The following is an 18,519-nucleotide window of genomic DNA, read 5'->3' as shown; positions in this document are numbered from 1 at the left end:
AGTATGTGACCTCATAGTAAAGTAGTCAATACACTGCTCCTCTAGTATGTGACCTCTTAGTAAAGTAGTCACTACACTGCTCCTCTAGTATGTGACCTCATAGTAAAGTAGTCACTACACTGCTCCTCTAGTATGTGACCTCATAGTAAAGTAGTCACTACACTGCTCCTCTAGTATGTAACCTCATAGTAAAGTAGTCACTACACTGCTCCTCTAGTATGTGACCTCATAGTAAAGTAGTCACTACACTGCTCCTCTAGTATGTGACCTCATAGTAAAGTAGTCACTACACTACTCCTCTAGTATGTGACCTCATAGATAGTAAAGTAGTCACTACACTGCTCCTCTAGTATGTGACCTCATGGTGAAGTAGTCACTACACTACTCCTCTAGTATGTGACCTCATAGATAGTAAAGTAGTCACTACACTGATCCTCTAGTATGTGACCTCATAGATAGTAAAGTAGTCACTACACTGATCCTCTAGTATGTGACCTCATAGATAGTAAAGTAGTCACTACACTACTCCTCTAGTATGTGACCTCATAGATAGTAAAGTAGTCACTACACTACTCCTCTAGTATGTGACCTCATAGTAAAGTAGTCACTACACTACTCCTCTAGTATGTGACCTCATAGTAAAGTAGTCACTACACTACTCCTCTAGTATGTGACCTCATAGTAAAGTAGTCACTACACTGCTCCTCTAGTATGTGACCTCATAGATAGTAAAGTAGTCACTACACTGCTCCTCTAGTATGTGACATCATAGTAAAGTAGTCACTACACTGCTCCTCTAGTATGTGACCTCATGGTAAAGTAGTCACTACACTGCTCCTCTAGTATGTGACCTCATAGTAAAGTAGTCACTACACTACTCCTCTAGTATGTGACCTCATAGTAAAGTAGTCAATACACTGCTCCTCTAGTATGTGACCTCATAGTAAAGTAGTCACTACACTGCTCCTCTAGTATGTGACCTCATAGTAAAGTAGTCACTACACTGCTCCTCTAGTATGTGACCTCATAGTAAAGTAGTCACTACACTGCTCCTCTAGTATGTAACCTCATAGTAAAGTAGTCACTACACTGCTCCTCTAGTATGTGACCTCATAGTAAAGTAGTCACTACACTGCTCCTCTAGTATGTGACCTCATAGTAAAGTAGTCACTACACTACTCCTCTAGTATGTGACCTCATAGTAAAGTAGTCAATACACTGCTCCTCTAGTATGTGACCTCTTAGTAAAGTAGTCACTACACTGCTCCTCTAGTATGTGACCTCATAGTAAAGTAGTCACTACACTGCTCCTCTAGTATGTGACCTCATAGTAAAGTAGTCACTACACTGCTCCTCTAGTATGTAACCTCATAGTAAAGTAGTCACTACACTGCTCCTCTAGTATGTGACCTCATAGTAAAGTAGTCACTACACTGCTCCTCTAGTATGTGACCTCATAGTAAAGTAGTCACTACACTACTCCTCTAGTATGTGACCTCATAGATAGTAAAGTAGTCACTACACTGCTCCTCTAGTATGTGACCTCATACTAAAGTAGTCACTACACTACTCCTCTAGTATGTGACCTCATAGTAAAGTAGTCACTACACTACTCCTCTAGTATGTGACCTCATAGATAGTAAAGTAGTCACTACACTACTCCTCTAGTATGTGACCTCATAGTAAAGTAGTCACTACACTACTCCTCTAGTGTGTGACCTCATAGATAGTAAAGTAGTCACCACACTACTCCTCTAGAATGTGACCTCATAGTAAAGTAGTCACTACACTGCTCCTCTAGTATGTGACCTCATAGTAAAGTAGTCACTACACTGCTCCTCTAGTATGTGACCTCATAGTAAAGTAGTCACTACACTGCTCGTCTAGTATGTGACCTCATAGTAAAGTAGTCACTACACTACTCCTCTAGTATGTGACCTCATAGTAAAGTAGTCACTACACTGCTCCTCTAGTATGTGACCTCATAGATATTAAAGTAGTCACTACACTACTCCTCTAGTATGTGACCTCATAGTAAAGTAGTCACTACACTGCTCCTCTAGTATGTGACCTCATAGATAGTAAAGTAGTCACTACACTGCTCCTCTAGTATGTGACCTCATAGTAAAGTAGTCACTACACTGCTCCTCTAGTATGTGACCTCATAGTAAAGTAGTCACTACACTACTCCTCTAGTATGTGACCTCATAGTAAAGTAGTCACTACACTGCTCCTCTAGTATGTGACCTCATAGATAGTAAAGTAGTCACTACACTGCTCCTCTAGTATGTGACATCATAGTAAAGTAGTCACTACACTACTCCTCTAGTATGTGACCTCATAGTAAAGTAGTCAATACACTGCTCCTCTAGTATGTGACCTCATAGTAAAGTAGTCACTACACTGCTCCTCTAGTATGTGACCTCATAGTAAAGTAGTCACTACACTGCTCCTCTAGTATGTGACCTCATAGTAAAGTAGTCACTACACTGCTCCTCTAGTATGTAACCTCATAGTAAAGTAGTCACTACACTGCTCCTCTAGTATGCGACCTCATAGTAAAGTAGTCACTACACTGCTCCTCTAGTATGTGACCTCATAGTAAAGTAGTCACTACACTACTCCTCTAGTATGTGACCTCATAGATAGTAAAGTAGTCACCACACTACTCCTCTAGAATGTGACCTCATAATAGTAAAGTAGTCACTACACTGCTCGTCTAGTATGTGACCTCATAGTAAAGTAGTCACTACACTACTCCTCTAGTATGTGACCTCATAGTAAAGTAGTCACTACACTGCTCCTCTAGTATGTGACCTCATAGATATTAAAGTAGTCACTACACTACTCCTCTAGTATGTGACCTCATAGTAAAGTAGTCACTACACTGCTCCTCTAGTATGTGACCTCATAGATAGTAAAGTAGTCACTACACTGCTCCTCTAGTATGTGACCTCATAGTAAAGTAGTCACTACACTGCTCCTCTAGTATGTGACCTCATAGTAAAGTAGTCACTACACTACTCCTCTAGTATGTGACCTCATAGTAAAGTAGTCACTACACTGCTCCTCTAGTATGTGACCTCATAGATAGTAAAGTAGTCACTACACTGCTCCTCTAGTATGTGACATCATAGTAAAGTAGTCACTACACTACTCCTCTAGTATGTGACCTCATAGTAAAGTAGTCAATACACTGCTCCTCTAGTATGTGACCTCATAGTAAAGTAGTCACTACACTGCTCCTCTAGTATGTGACCTCATAGTAAAGTAGTCACTACACTGCTCCTCTAGTATGTGACCTCATAGTAAAGTAGTCACTACACTGCTCCTCTAGTATGTAACCTCATAGTAAAGTAGTCACTACACTGCTCCTCTAGTATGCGACCTCATAGTAAAGTAGTCACTACACTGCTCCTCTAGTATGTGACCTCATAGTAAAGTAGTCACTACACTACTCCTCTAGTATGTGACCTCATAGTAAAGTAGTCACTACACTACTCCTCTAGTATGTGACCTCATAGTAAAGTAGTCACTACACTACTCCTCTAGTATGTGACCTCATAGATAGTAAAGTAGTCACTACACTACTCCTCTAGTATGTGACCTCATAGTAAAGTAGTCACTACACTGCTCCTCTAGTATGTGACCTCATAGATAGTAAAGTAGTCACTACACTACTCCTCTAGTATGTGACCTCATAGTAAAGTAGTCACTACACTACTCCTCTAGTGTGTGACCTCATAGATAGTAAAGTAGTCACTACACTACTCCTCTAGAATGTGACCTCATAGTAAAGTAGTCACTACATTACTCCTCTAGTGTGTGACCTCATAGATAGTAAAGTAGTCACTACACTACTCCTCTAGTATGTGACCTCATAGATAGTAAGTAGTCACTACACTGCTCCTCTAGTGTGTGACCTCATAGATAGTAAAGTAGTCACTACACTACTCATCTAGTGTGTGACCTCATAGATAGTAAAGTAGTCACTACACTACTCCTCTAGTATGTGACCTCATAGATAGTAAAGTAGTCACTACACTGCTCCTCTAGTGTGTGACCTCATAGATAGTAAAGTAGTCATTACACTGCTCCTCTAGTGTGTGACCTCATAGATAGTAAAGTAGTCATTACACTGCTCCTCTAGTGTGTGACCTCATAGATAGTAAAGTAGTCATTACACTGCTCCTCTAGTATGTGACCTCATGGTGAAGTAGTCACTACACTACTCCTCTAGTATGTGACCTCATAGATAGTAAAGTAGTCACTACACTACCCCTCTAGTATGTGACCTCATAGTAAAGTAGTCACTACACTACTCCTCTAGTATGTTCCTCTAGTATGTGACCTCATAGTAAAGTAGTCACTACACTGCTCCTCTAGTATGTGACCTCATGGTGAAGTAGTCACTACACTACTCCTCTAGTATGTGACCTCATAGATAGTAAAGTAGTCACTACACTACTCCTCTAGTATGTGACCTCATAGTAAAGTAGTCACTACACTACTCCTCTAGTATGTGACCTCATGGTGAAGTAGTCACTACACTACTCCTCTAGTATGTGACCTCATAGATAGTAAAGTAGTCACTACACTGATCCTCTAGTATGTGACCTCATAGTAAAGTAGTCACTACACTACTCCTCTAGTGTGTGACCTCATAGATAGTAAAGTAGTCACCACACTACATAGTAAAGTAGTCACTACACTGCTCCTCTAGTATGTGACCTCATAGATAGTAAAGTAGTCACTACACTACTCCTCTAGTATGTGACCTCATAGTAAAGTAGTCACTACACTGCTCCTCTAGTATGTGACCTCATAGATAGTAAAGTAGTCACTACACTGCTCCTCTAGTATGTGACCTCATAGTAAAGTAGATAGTAAAGTAGTCACTACACTGCTCCTCTAGTATGTGACCTCATAGTAAAGTAGTCACTACACTACTCCTCTAGTATGTGACCTCATAGTAAAGTAGTCACTACACTACTCCTCTAGTATGTGACCTCATAGTAAAGTAGTCACTACACTACTCCTCTAGTATGTGACCTCATAGATAAAGTAGTCACTACACTACTCCTCTAGTATGTGACCTCATAGTAAAGTAGTCACTACACTGCTCCTCTAGTATGTGACCTCATAGATAGTAAAGTAGTCACTACACTACTCCTCTAGTATGTGACCTCATAGTAAAGTAGTCACTACACTACTCCTCTAGTATGTGACCTCATAGATAGTAAAGTAGTCACTACACTACTCCTCTAGTATGTGACCTCATAGTAAAGTAGTCACTACACTACTCCTCTAGTGTGTGACCTCATGATGAAAGTAGTCACTACACTACTCCTCTAGTATGTGACCTCATAGATAGTAAGTAGTCACTACACTGCTCCTCTAGTGTGTGACCTCATAGATAGTAAAGTAGTCACTACACTACTCATCTAGTGTGTGACCTCATAGATAGTAAAGTAGTCACTACACTACTCCTCTAGTATGTGACCTCATAGATAGTAAAGTAGTCACTACACTGCTCCTCTAGTATGTGACCTCATAGATAGTAAAGTAGTCATTACACTGCTCCTCTAGTGTGTGACCTCATAGATAGTAAAGTAGTCATTACACTGCTCCTCTAGTGTGTGACCTCATAGATAGTAAAGTAGTCATTACACTGCTCCTCTAGTATGTGACCTCATGGTGAAGTAGTCACTACACTACTCCTCTAGTATGTGACCTCATAGATAGTAAAGTAGTCACTACACTACTCCTCTAGTATGTGACCTCATAGTAAAGTAGTCACTACACTACTCCTCTAGTATGTGACCTCATGGTGAAGTAGTCACTACACTACTCCTCTAGTATGTGACCTCATAGATAGTAAAGTAGTCACTACACTACTCCTCTAGTATGTGACCTCATAGTAAAGTAGTCACTACACTACTCCTCTAGTATGTGACCTCATGGTGAAGTAGTCACTACACTACTCCTCTAGTATGTGACCTCATAGATAGTAAAGTAGTCACTACACTGATCCTCTAGTATGTGACCTCATAGATAGTAAAGTAGTCACTACACTGATCCTCTAGTATGTGACCTCATAGATAGTAAAGTAGTCACTACACTACTCCTCTAGTATGTGACCTCATAGATAGTAAAGTAGTCACTACACTACTCCTCTAGTATGTGACCTCATAGTAAAGTAGTCACTACACTACTCCTCTAGTATGTGACCTCATAGTAAAGTAGTCACTACACTACTCCTCTAGTATGTGACCTCATAGTAAAGTAGTCACTACACTGCTCCTCTAGTATGTGACCTCATAGATAGTAAAGTAGTCACTACACTGCTCCTCTAGTATGTGACATCATAGTAAAGTAGTCACTACACTGCTCCTCTAGTATGTGACCTCATGGTAAAGTAGTCACTACACTGCTCCTCTAGTATGTGACCTCATAGTAAAGTAGTCACTACACTACTCCTCTAGTATGTGACCTCATAGTAAAGTAGTCAATACACTGCTCCTCTAGTATGTGACCTCATAGTAAAGTAGTCACTACACTGCTCCTCTAGTATGTGACCTCATAGTAAAGTAGTCACTACACTGCTCCTCTAGTATGTGACATCATAGTAAAGTAGTCACTACACTGCTCCTCTAGTATGTAACCTCATAGTAAAGTAGTCACTACACTGCTCCTCTAGTATGTGACCTCATAGTAAAGTAGTCACTACACTGCTCCTCTAGTATGTGACCTCATAGTAAAGTAGTCACTACACTACTCCTCTAGTATGTGACCTCATAGTAAAGTAGTCAATACACTGCTCCTCTAGTATGTGACCTCTTAGTAAAGTAGTCACTACACTGCTCCTCTAGTATGTGACCTCATAGTAAAGTAGTCACTACACTGCTCCTCTAGTATGTGACCTCATAGTAAAGTAGTCACTACACTGCTCCTCTAGTATGTAACCTCATAGTAAAGTAGTCACTACACTGCTCCTCTAGTATGTGACCTCATAGTAAAGTAGTCACTACACTGCTCCTCTAGTATGTGACCTCATAGTAAAGTAGTCACTACACTACTCCTCTAGTATGTGACCTCATAGATAGTAAAGTAGTCACTACACTGCTCCTCTAGTATGTGACCTCATACTAAAGTAGTCACTACACTACTCCTCTAGTATGTGACCTCATAGTAAAGTAGTCACTACACTACTCCTCTAGTATGTGACCTCATAGATAGTAAAGTAGTCACTACACTACTCCTCTAGTATGTGACCTCATAGTAAAGTAGTCACTACACTACTCCTCTAGTGTGTGACCTCATAGATAGTAAAGTAGTCACCACACTACTCCTCTAGAATGTGACCTCATAGTAAAGTAGTCACTACACTGCTCCTCTAGTATGTGACCTCATAGTAAAGTAGTCACTACACTGCTCCTCTAGTATGTGACCTCATAGTAAAGTAGTCACTACACTGCTCGTCTAGTATGTGACCTCATAGTAAAGTAGTCACTACACTACTCCTCTAGTATGTGACCTCATAGTAAAGTAGTCACTACACTACTCCTCTAGTATGTGACCTCATAGATATTAAAGTAGTCACTACACTACTTCTCTAGTATGTGACCTCATAGTAAAGTAGTCACTACACTGCTCCTCTAGTATGTGACCTCATAGATAGTAAAGTAGTCACTACACTGCTCCTCTAGTATGTGACCTCATAGTAAAGTAGTCACTACACTGCTCCTCTAGTATGTGACCTCATAGTAAAGTAGTCACTACACTACTCCTCTAGTATGTGACCTCATAGTAAAGTAGTCACTACACTGCTCCTCTAGTATGTGACCTCATAGATAGTAAAGTAGTCACTACACTGCTCCTCTAGTATGTGACATCATAGTAAAGTAGTCACTACACTGCTCCTCTAGTATGTGACCTCATAGTAAAGTAGTCACTACACTGCTCCTCTAGTATGTGACCTCATAGTAAAGTAGTCACTACACTACTCCTCTAGTATGTGACCTCATAGTAAAGTAGTCAATACACTGCTCCTCTAGTATGTGACCTCATAGTAAAGTAGTCACTACACTGCTCCTCTAGTATGTGACCTCATAGTAAAGTAGTCACTACACTGCTCCTCTAGTATGTGACCTCATAGTAAAGTAGTCACTACACTGCTCCTCTAGTATGTAACCTCATAGTAAAGTAGTCACTACACTGCTCCTCTAGTATGCGACCTCATAGTAAAGTAGTCACTACACTGCTCCTCTAGTATGTGACCTCATAGTAAAGTAGTCACTACACTACTCCTCTAGTATGTGACCTCATAGTAAAGTAGTCACTACACTGCTCCTCTAGTATGTGACCTCATAGATATTAAAGTAGTCACTACACTACTCCTCTAGTATGTGACCTCATAGTAAAGTAGTCACTACACTGCTCCTCTAGTATGTGACCTCATAGATAGTAAAGTAGTCACTACACTGCTCCTCTAGTATGTGACCTCATAGTAAAGTAGTCACTACACTGCTCCTCTAGTATGTGACCTCATAGTAAAGTAGTCACTACACTACTCCTCTAGTATGTGACCTCATAGTAAAGTAGTCACTACACTGCTCCTCTAGTATGTGACCTCATAGATAGTAAAGTAGTCACTACACTGCTCCTCTAGTATGTGACACCATAGTAAAGTAGTCACTACACTGCTCCTCTAGTATGTGACCTCATAGTAAAGTAGTCACTACACTGCTCCTCTAGTATGTGACCTCATAGTAAAGTAGTCACTACACTACTCCTCTAGTATGTGACCTCATAGTAAAGTAGTCAATACACTGCTCCTCTAGTATGTGACCTCATAGTAAAGTAGTCACTACACTGCTCCTCTAGTATGTGACCTCATAGTAAAGTAGTCACTACACTGCTCCTCTAGTATGTGACCTCATAGTAAAGTAGTTACTACACTGCTCCTCTAGTATGTAACCTCATAGTAAAGTAGTCACTACACTGCTCCTCTAGTATGCGACCTCATAGTAAAGTAGTCACTACACTGCTCCTCTAGTATGTGACCTCATAGTAAAGTAGTCACTACACTACTCCTCTAGTATGTGACCTCATAGATAGTAAAGTAGTCACTACACTGCTCCTCTAGTATGTGACCTCATAGTAAAGTAGTCACTACACTACTCCTCTAGTATGTGACCTCATAGTAAAGTAGTCACTACACTACTCCTCTAGTATGTGACCTCATAGATAGTAAAGTAGTCACTACACTACTCCTCTAGTATGTGACCTCATAGTAAAGTAGTCACTACACTGCTCCTCTAGTATGTGACCTCATAGATAGTAAAGTAGTCACTACACTACTCCTCTAGTATGTGACCTCATAGTAAAGTAGTCACTACACTACTCCTCTAGTGTGTGACCTCATAGATAGTAAAGTAGTCACTACACTACTCCTCTAGAATGTGACCTCATAGTAAAGTAGTCACTACACTACTCCTCTAGTATGTGACCTCATAGATAGTAAAGTAGTCACTACACTGCTCCTCTAGTATGTGACCTCATAGATAGTAAAGTAGTCACTACACTGCTCCTCTAGTGTGTGACCTCATAGATAGTAAAGTAGTCACTACACTACTCCTCTAGTATGTGACCTCATAGATAGTAAAGTAGTCACTACACTACTCCTCTGGTATGTGACCTCATAGATAGTAAAGTAGTCACTACACTACTCATCTAGTGTGTGACCTCATAGATAGTAAAGTAGTCACTACACTACTCCTCTAGTATGTGACCTCATAGATAGTAAAGTAGTCACTACACTGCTCCTCTAGTGTGTGACCTCATAGATAGTAAAGTAGTCATTACACTGCTCCTCTAGTGTGTGACCTCATAGATAGTAAAGTAGTCATTACACTGCTCCTCTAGTATGTGACCTCATGGTGAAGTAGTCACTACACTACTCCTCTAGTATGTGACCTCATAGATAATAAAGTAGTCACTACACTACTCCTCTAGTATGTGACCTCATAGTAAAGTAGTCACTACACTACTCCTCTAGTATGTGACCTCATAGATAGTAAAGTAGTCACTACACTACTCCTCTAGTATGTGACCTCATAGATAGTAAAGTAGTCATTACACTGCTCCTCTAGTGTGTGACCTCATAGATAGTAAAGTAGTCATTACACTGCTCCTCTAGTATGTGACCTCATGGTGAAGTAGTCACTACACTACTCCTCTAGTATGTGACCTCATAGATAATAAAGTAGTCACTACACTACTCCTCTAGTATGTGACCTCATAGTAAAGTAGTCACTACACTACTCCTCTAGTATGTGACCTCATAGATAGTAAAGTAGTCACTACACTACTCCTCTAGTATGTGACCTCATAGTAAAATAGTCACTACACTACTCCTCTAGTATGTGACCTCATGGTGAAGTAGTCACTACACTACTCCTCTAGTATGTGACCTCATAGATAGTAAAGTAGTCACTACACTGATCCTCTAGTATGTGACCTCATAGATAGTAAAGTAGTCACTACACTGATCCTCTAGTATGTGACCTCATAGATAGTAAAGTAGTCACTACACTACTCCTCTAGTATGTGACCTCATAGATAGTAAAGTAGTCACTACACTACTCCTCTAGTATGTGACCTCATAGTAAAGTAGTCACTACACTACTCCTCTAGTATGTGACCTCATAGTAAAGTAGTCACTACACTACTCCTCTAGTATGTGACCTCATAGTAAAGTAGTCACTACACTGCTCCTCTAGTATGTGACCTCATAGATAGTAAAGTAGTCACTACACTGCTCCTCTAGTATGTGACATCATAGTAAAGTAGTCACTACACTGCTCCTCTAGTATGTGACCTCATAGTAAAGTAGTCACTACACTGCTCCTCTAGTATGTGACCTCATAGTAAAGTAGTCACTACACTACTCCTCTAGTATGTGACCTCATAGTAAAGTAGTCAATACACTGCTCCTCTAGTATGTGACCTCATAGTAAAGTAGTCACTACACTGCTCCTCTAGTATGTGACCTCATAGTAAAGTAGTCACTACACTGCTCCTCTAGTATGTGACCTCATAGTAAAGTAGTCACTACACTGCTCCTCTAGTATGTAACCTCATAGTAAAGTAGTCACTACACTGCTCCTCTAGTATGTGACCTCATAGTAAGTAGTCACTACACTGCTCCTCTAGTATGTGACCTCATAGTAAAGTAGTCACTACACTACTCCTCTAGTATGTGACCTCATAGTAAAGTAGTCACTACACTGCTCCTCTAGTATGTGACCTCATAGATATTAAAGTAGTCACTACACTACTCCTCTAGTATGTGACCTCATAGTAAAGTAGTCACTACACTGCTCCTCTAGTATGTGACCTCATAGTAAAGTAGTCACTACACTGCTCCTCTAGTATGTGACCTCATAGTAAAGTAGTCACTACACTGCTCCTCTAGTATGTGACCTCATAGTAAAGTAGTCACTACACTGCTCCTCTAGTATGTGACCTCATAGTAAAGTAGTCACTACACTACTCCTCTAGTATGTGACCTCATAGTAAAGTAGTCACTACACTGCTCCTCTAGTATGTGACCTCATAGATAGTAAAGTAGTCACTACACTGCTCCTCTAGTATACACTGCTCCTCTAGTATGTGACCTCATAGTAAAGTAGTCACTACACTACTCCTCTAGTATGTGACCTCATAGTCTACTCCTCTAGTATGTGACCTCATAGATAGTAAAGTAGTCACTACACTGCTCCTCTAGTATGTGACCTCATAGTAAAGTAGTCACTACACTACTCCTCTAGTATGTGACCTCATAGTAAAGTAGTCACTACACTACTCCTCTAGTGTGTGACCTCATAGATAGTAAAGTAGTCACTACACTACTCCTCTAGTATGTGACCTCATAGTAAAGTAGTCACTACACTGCTCCTCTAGTATGTGACCTCACAGATAGTAAAGTAGTCACTACACTACTCCTCTAGTATGTGACCTCATAGTAAAGTAGTCACTACACTACTCCTCTAGTGTGTGACCTCATAGATAGTAAAGTAGTCACCACACTACTCCTCTAGAATGTGACCTCATAGTAAAGTAGTCACTACACTACTCCTCTAGTGTGTGACCTCATAGATAGTAAAGTAGTCACTACACTACTCCTCTAGTATGTGACCTCATAGATAGTAAAGTAGTCACTACACTGCTCCTCTAGTGTGTGACCTCATAGATAGTAAAGTAGTCACTACACTACTCCTCTAGTATGTGACCTCATAGATAGTAAAGTAGTCACTACACTACTCCTCTGGTATGTGACCTCATAGATTGTAAAGTAGTCACTACACTACTCATCTAGTGTGTGACCTCATAGATAGTAAAGTAGTCACTGCACTACTCCTCTAGTATGTGACCTCATAGATAGTAAAGTAGTCACTACACTGCTCCTCTAGTGTGTGACCTCATAGATAGTAAAGTAGTCATTACACTGCTCCTCTAGTGTGTGACCTCATAGATAGTAAAGTAGTCATTACACTGCTCCTCTAGTGTGTGACCTCATAGATAGTAAAGTAGTCATGCTCCTCTAGTATGTGACCTCATGGTGAAGTAGTCACTACACTACTCCTCTAGTATGTGACCTCATAGATAGTAAAGTAGTCACTACACTACTCCTCTAGTATGTGACCTCATAGTAAAGTAGTCACTACACTACTCCTCTAGTATGTGACCTCATGGTGAAGTAGTCACTACACTACTCCTCTAGTATGTGACCTCATAGATAGTAAAGTAGTCACTACACTACTCCTCTAGTATGTGACCTCATAGTAAAGTAGTCACTACACTACTCCTCTGTATGTGACCTCATGTGAAGTAGTCACTACACTACTCCTCTAGTATGTGACCTCATAGATAGTAAAGTAGTCACTACACTACTCCTCTAGTATGTGACCTCATAGATAGTAAAGTAGTCACTACACTGACTCCTCTAGTATGTGACCTCATAGATAGTAAAGTAGTCACTACACTGCTCCTCTAGTGTGTGACCTCATAGATAGTAAAGTAGTCATTACACTGCTCCTCTAGTATGTGACCTCATAGAAAGTAGTCACTACACTACTCCTCTAGTATGTGACCTCATAGTAAAGTAGTCACTACACTACTCCTCTAGTATGTGACCTCATAGTAAAGTAGTCACTACACTGCTCCTCTAGTATGTGACCTCATAGATAGTAAAGTAGTCATTACACTGCTCCTCTAGTATGTGACCTCATGGTGAAGTAGTCACTACACTACTCCTCTAGTATGTGACCTCATAGATAGTAAAGTAGTCACTACACTACTCCTCTAGTATGTGACCTCATAGTAAAGTACTCACTACACTACTCCTCTAGTATGTGACCTCATGGTGAAGTAGTCACTACACTACTCCTCTAGTATGTGACCTCATGGTGAAGTAGTCACTACACTACTCCTCTAGTATGTGACCTCATAGATAGTAAAGTAGTCACTACACTACTCCTCTAGTATGTGACCTCATAGTAAAGTAGTCACTACACTACTCCTCTAGTATGTGACCTCATGGTGAAGTAGTCACTACACTACTCCTCTAGTATGTGACCTCATAGATAGTAAAGTAGTCACTACACTGATCCTCTAGTATGTGACCTCATAGATAGTAAAGTAGTCACTACACTGATCCTCTAGTATGTGACCTCATAGATAGTAAAGTAGTCACTACACTACTCCTCTAGTATGTGACCTCATAGATAGTAAAGTAGTCACTACACTACTCCTCTAGTATGTGACCTCATAGTAAAGTAGTCACTACACTACTCCTCTAGTATGTGACCTCATAGTAAAGTAGTCACTACACTACTCCTCTAGTATGTGACCTCATAGTAAAGTAGTCACTACACTGCTCCTCTAGTATGTGACCTCATAGATAGTAAAGTAGTCACTACACTGCTCCTCTAGTATGTGACATCATAGTAAAGTAGTCACTACACTGCTCCTCTAGTATGTGACCTCATAGTAAAGTAGTCACTACACTGCTCCTCTAGTATGTGACCTCATAGTAAAGTAGTCACTACACTACTCCTCTAGTATGTGACCTCATAGTAAAGTAGTCAATACACTGCTCCTCTAGTATGTGACCTCATAGTAAAGTAGTCACTACACTGCTCCTCTAGTATGTGACCTCATAGTAAAGTAGTCACTACACTGCTCCTCTAGTATGTGACCTCATAGTAAAGTAGTCACTACACTGCTCCTCTAGTATGTAACCTCATAGTAAAGTAGTCACTACACTGCTCCTCTAGTATGTGACCTCATAGTAAAGTAGTCACTACACTGCTCCTCTAGTATGTGACCTCATAGTAAAGTAGTCACTACACTACTCCTCTAGTATGTGACCTCATAGATAGTAAAGTAGTCACTACACTGCTCCTCTAGTATGTGACCTCATAGTAAAGTAGTCACTACACTACTCCTCTAGTATGTGACCTCATAGTAAAGTAGTCACTACACTACTCCTCTAGTGTGTGACCTCATAGATAGTAAAGTAGTCACTACACTACTCCTCTAGTATGTGACCTCATAGTAAAGTAGTCACTACACTGCTCCTCTAGTATGTGACCTCACAGATAGTAAAGTAGTCACTACACTACTCCTCTAGTATGTGACCTCATAGTAAAGTAGTCACTACACTACTCCTCTAGTGTGTGACCTCATAGATAGTAAAGTAGTCACCACACTACTCCTCTAGAATGTGACCTCATAGTAAAGTAGTCACTACACTGCTCCTCTAGTATGTGACCTCATAGTAAAGTAGTCACTACACTACTCCTCTAGTATGTGACCTCATAGTAAAGTATTCACTACACTGCTCCTCTAGTATGTGACCTCATAGATAGTAAAGTAGTCACTACACTGCTCCTCTAGTATGTGACATCATAGTAAAGTAGTCACTACACTGCTCCTCTAGTATGTGACCTCATAGTAAAGTAGTCACTACACTGCTCCTCTAGTATGTGACCTCATAGTAAAGTAGTCACTACACTACTCCTCTAGTATGTGACCTCATAGTAAAGTAGTCAATACACTGCTTCTCTAGTATGTGACCTCATAGTAAAGTAGTCACTACACTGCTCCTCTAGTATGTGACCTCATAGTAAAGTAGTCACTACACTGCTCCTCTAGTATGTGACCTCATAGTAAAGTAGTCACTACACTGCTCCTCTAGTATGTAACCTCATAGTAAAGTAGTCACTACACTGCTCCTCTAGTATGTGACCTCATAGTAAAGTAGTCACTACACTGCTCCTCTAGTATGTGACCTCATAGTAAAGTAGTCACTACACTACTCCTCTAGTATGTGACCTCATAGATAGTAAAGTAGTCACTACACTGCTCCTCTAGTATGTGACCTCATAGTAAAGTAGTCACTACACTACTCCTCTAGTATGTGACCTCATAGTAAAGTAGTCACTACACTACTCCTCTAGTATGTGACCTCATAGATAGTAAAGTAGTCACTACACTACTCCTCTAGTATGTGACCTCATAGTAAAGTAGTCACTACACTGCTCCTCTAGTATGTGACCTCATAGATAGTAAAGTAGTCACTACACTACTCCTCTAGTGTGTGACCTCATAGATAGTAAAGTAGTCACTACACTACTCCTCTAGAATGTGACCTCATAGTAAAGTAGTCACTACACTACTCCTCTAGTGTGTGACCTCATAGATAGTAAAGTAGTCACTACACTACTCCTCTAGTATGTGACCTCATAGATAGTAAAGTAGTCACTACACTGCTCCTCTAGTGTGTGACCTCATAGATAGTAAAGTAGTCACTACACTACTCCTCTAGTATGTGACCTCATAGATAGTAAAGTAGTCACTACACTACTCCTCTGGTATGTGACCTCATAGATAGTAAAGTAGTCACTACACTACTCATCTAGTGTGTGACCTCATAGATAGTAAAGTAGTCACTACACTACTCCTCTAGTATGTGACCTCATAGATAGTAAAGTAGTCACTACACTGCTCCTCTAGTGTGTGACCTCATAGATAGTAAAGTAGTCATTACACTGCTCCTCTAGTATGTGACCTCATAGATAGTAAAGTAGTCACTACACTGCTCCTCTAGTATGTGACCTCATAGTAGTAAAGTAGTCACTACACTACTCCTCTAGTATGTGACCTCATAGTAAAGTAGTCACTACACTACTCCTCTAGTATGTGACCTCATAGTAAAGTAGTCACTACACTACTCCTCTAGTATGTGACCTCATAGTAGTAGTAGTCACTACACTACTCCTCTAGTATGTGACCTCATAGATAGTAAAGTAGTCACTACACTACTCCTCTAGTATGTGACCTCATAGTAAAGTAGTCACTACACTACTCCTCTAGTATGTGACCTCATAGTGAAGTAGTCACTACACTACTCCTCTAGTATGTGACCTCATAGATAGTAAAGTAGTCACTACACTGATCCTCTAGTATGTGACCTCATAGATAGTAAAGTAGTCACTACACTGATCCTCTAGTATGTGACCTCATAGATAGTAAAGTAGTCACTACACTACTCCTCTAGTATGTGACCTCATAGATAGTAAAGTAGTCACTACTCTACTCCTCTAGTATGTGACCTCATAGTAAAGTAGTCACTACACTACTCCTCTAGTATGTGACCTCATAGTAAAGTAGTCAATACACTGCTCCTCTAGTATGTGACCTCATAGTAAAGTAGTCACTACACTGCTCCTCTAGTATGTGACCTCATAGTAAAGTAGTCACTACACTGCTCCTCTAGTATGTGACCTCATAGTAAAGTAGTCACTACACTGCTCCTCTAGTATGTAACCTCATAGTAAAGTAGTCACTACACTGCTCCTCTAGTATGTGACCTCATAGTAAAGTAGTCACTACACTGCTCCTCTAGTATGTGACCTCATAGTAAAGTAGTCACTACACTACTCCTCTAGTATGTGACCTCATAGATAGTAAAGTAGTCACTACACTGCTCCTCTAGTATGTGACCTCATAGTAAAGTAGTCACTACACTACTCCTCTAGTATGTGACCTCATAGTAAAGTAGTCACTACACTACTCCTCTAGTGTGTGACCTCATAGATAGTAAAGTAGTCACTACACTACTCCTCTAGTATGTGACCTCATAGTAAAGTAGTCACTACACTGCTCCTCTAGTATGTGACCTCATAGATAGTAAAGTAGTCACTACACTACTCCTCTAGTATGTGACCTCATAGTAAAGTAGTCACTACACTACTCCTCTAGTGTGTGACCTCATAGATAGTAAAGTAGTCACCACACTACTCCTCTAGAATGTGACCTCATAGTAAAGTAGTCACTACACTACTCCTCTAGTGTGTGACCTCATAGATAGTAAAGTAGTCACTACACTACTCCTCTAGTATGTGACCTCATAGATAGTAAAGTAGTCACTACACTGCTCCTCTAGTGTGTGACCTCATAGATAGTAAAGTAGTCACTACACTACTCCTCTAGTATGTGACCTCATAGATAGTAAAGTAGTCACTACACTACTCCTCTGGTATGTGACCTCATAGATAAAGTAGTCACTACACTACTCATCTAGTGTGTGACCTCATAGATAGTAAAGTAGTCACTGCACTACTCCTCTAGTATGTGACCTCATAGATAGTAAAGTAGTCACTACACTGCTCCTCTAGTGTGTGACCTCATAGATAGTAAAGTAGTCATTACACTGCTCCTCTAGTATGTGACCTCATGGTGAAGTAGTCACTACACTACTCCTCTAGTATGTGACCTCATAGATAGTAAAGTAGTCACTACACTACTCCTCTAGTATGTGACCTCATAGTAAAGTAGTCACTACACTACTCCTCTAGTATGTGACCTCATGGTGAAGTAGTCACTACACTACTCCTCTAGTATGTGACCTCATAGATAGTAAAGTAGTCACTACACTACTCCTCTAGTATGTGACCTCATAGTAAAGTAGTCACTACACTACTCCTCTGGTATGTGACCTCATAGATAGTAAAGTAGTCACTACACTACTCATCTAGTGTGTGACCTCATAGATAGTAAAGTAGTCACTACACTACTCCTCTAGTATGTGACCTCATAGATAGTAAAGTAGTCACTACACTGCTCCTCTAGTGTGTGACCTCATAGATAGTAAAGTAGTCATTACACTGCTCCTCTAGTGTGTGACCTCATAGATAGTAAAGTAGTCATTACACTGCTCCTCTAGTGTGTGACCTCATAGATAGTAAAGTAGTCATTACACTGCTCCTCTAGTATGTGACCTCATGGTGAAGTAGTCACTACACTACTCCTCTAGTATGTGACCTCATAGATAGTAAAGTAGTCACTACACTACTCCTCTAGTATGTGACCTCATAGTAAAGTAGTCACTACACTACTCCTCTAGTATGTGACCTCATGGTGAAGTAGTCACTACACTACTCCTCTAGT

The sequence above is a fragment of the Oncorhynchus clarkii genome, unplaced genomic scaffold (assembly GCF_045791955.1).
Source record: "Oncorhynchus clarkii lewisi isolate Uvic-CL-2024 unplaced genomic scaffold, UVic_Ocla_1.0 unplaced_contig_5532_pilon_pilon, whole genome shotgun sequence".
Lineage (NCBI taxonomy): Eukaryota > Metazoa > Chordata > Actinopteri > Salmoniformes > Salmonidae > Oncorhynchus > Oncorhynchus clarkii.
The sequence above is the reverse complement of the archived record's forward strand: the minus strand, read 5'-3'. Positions refer to the sequence as shown.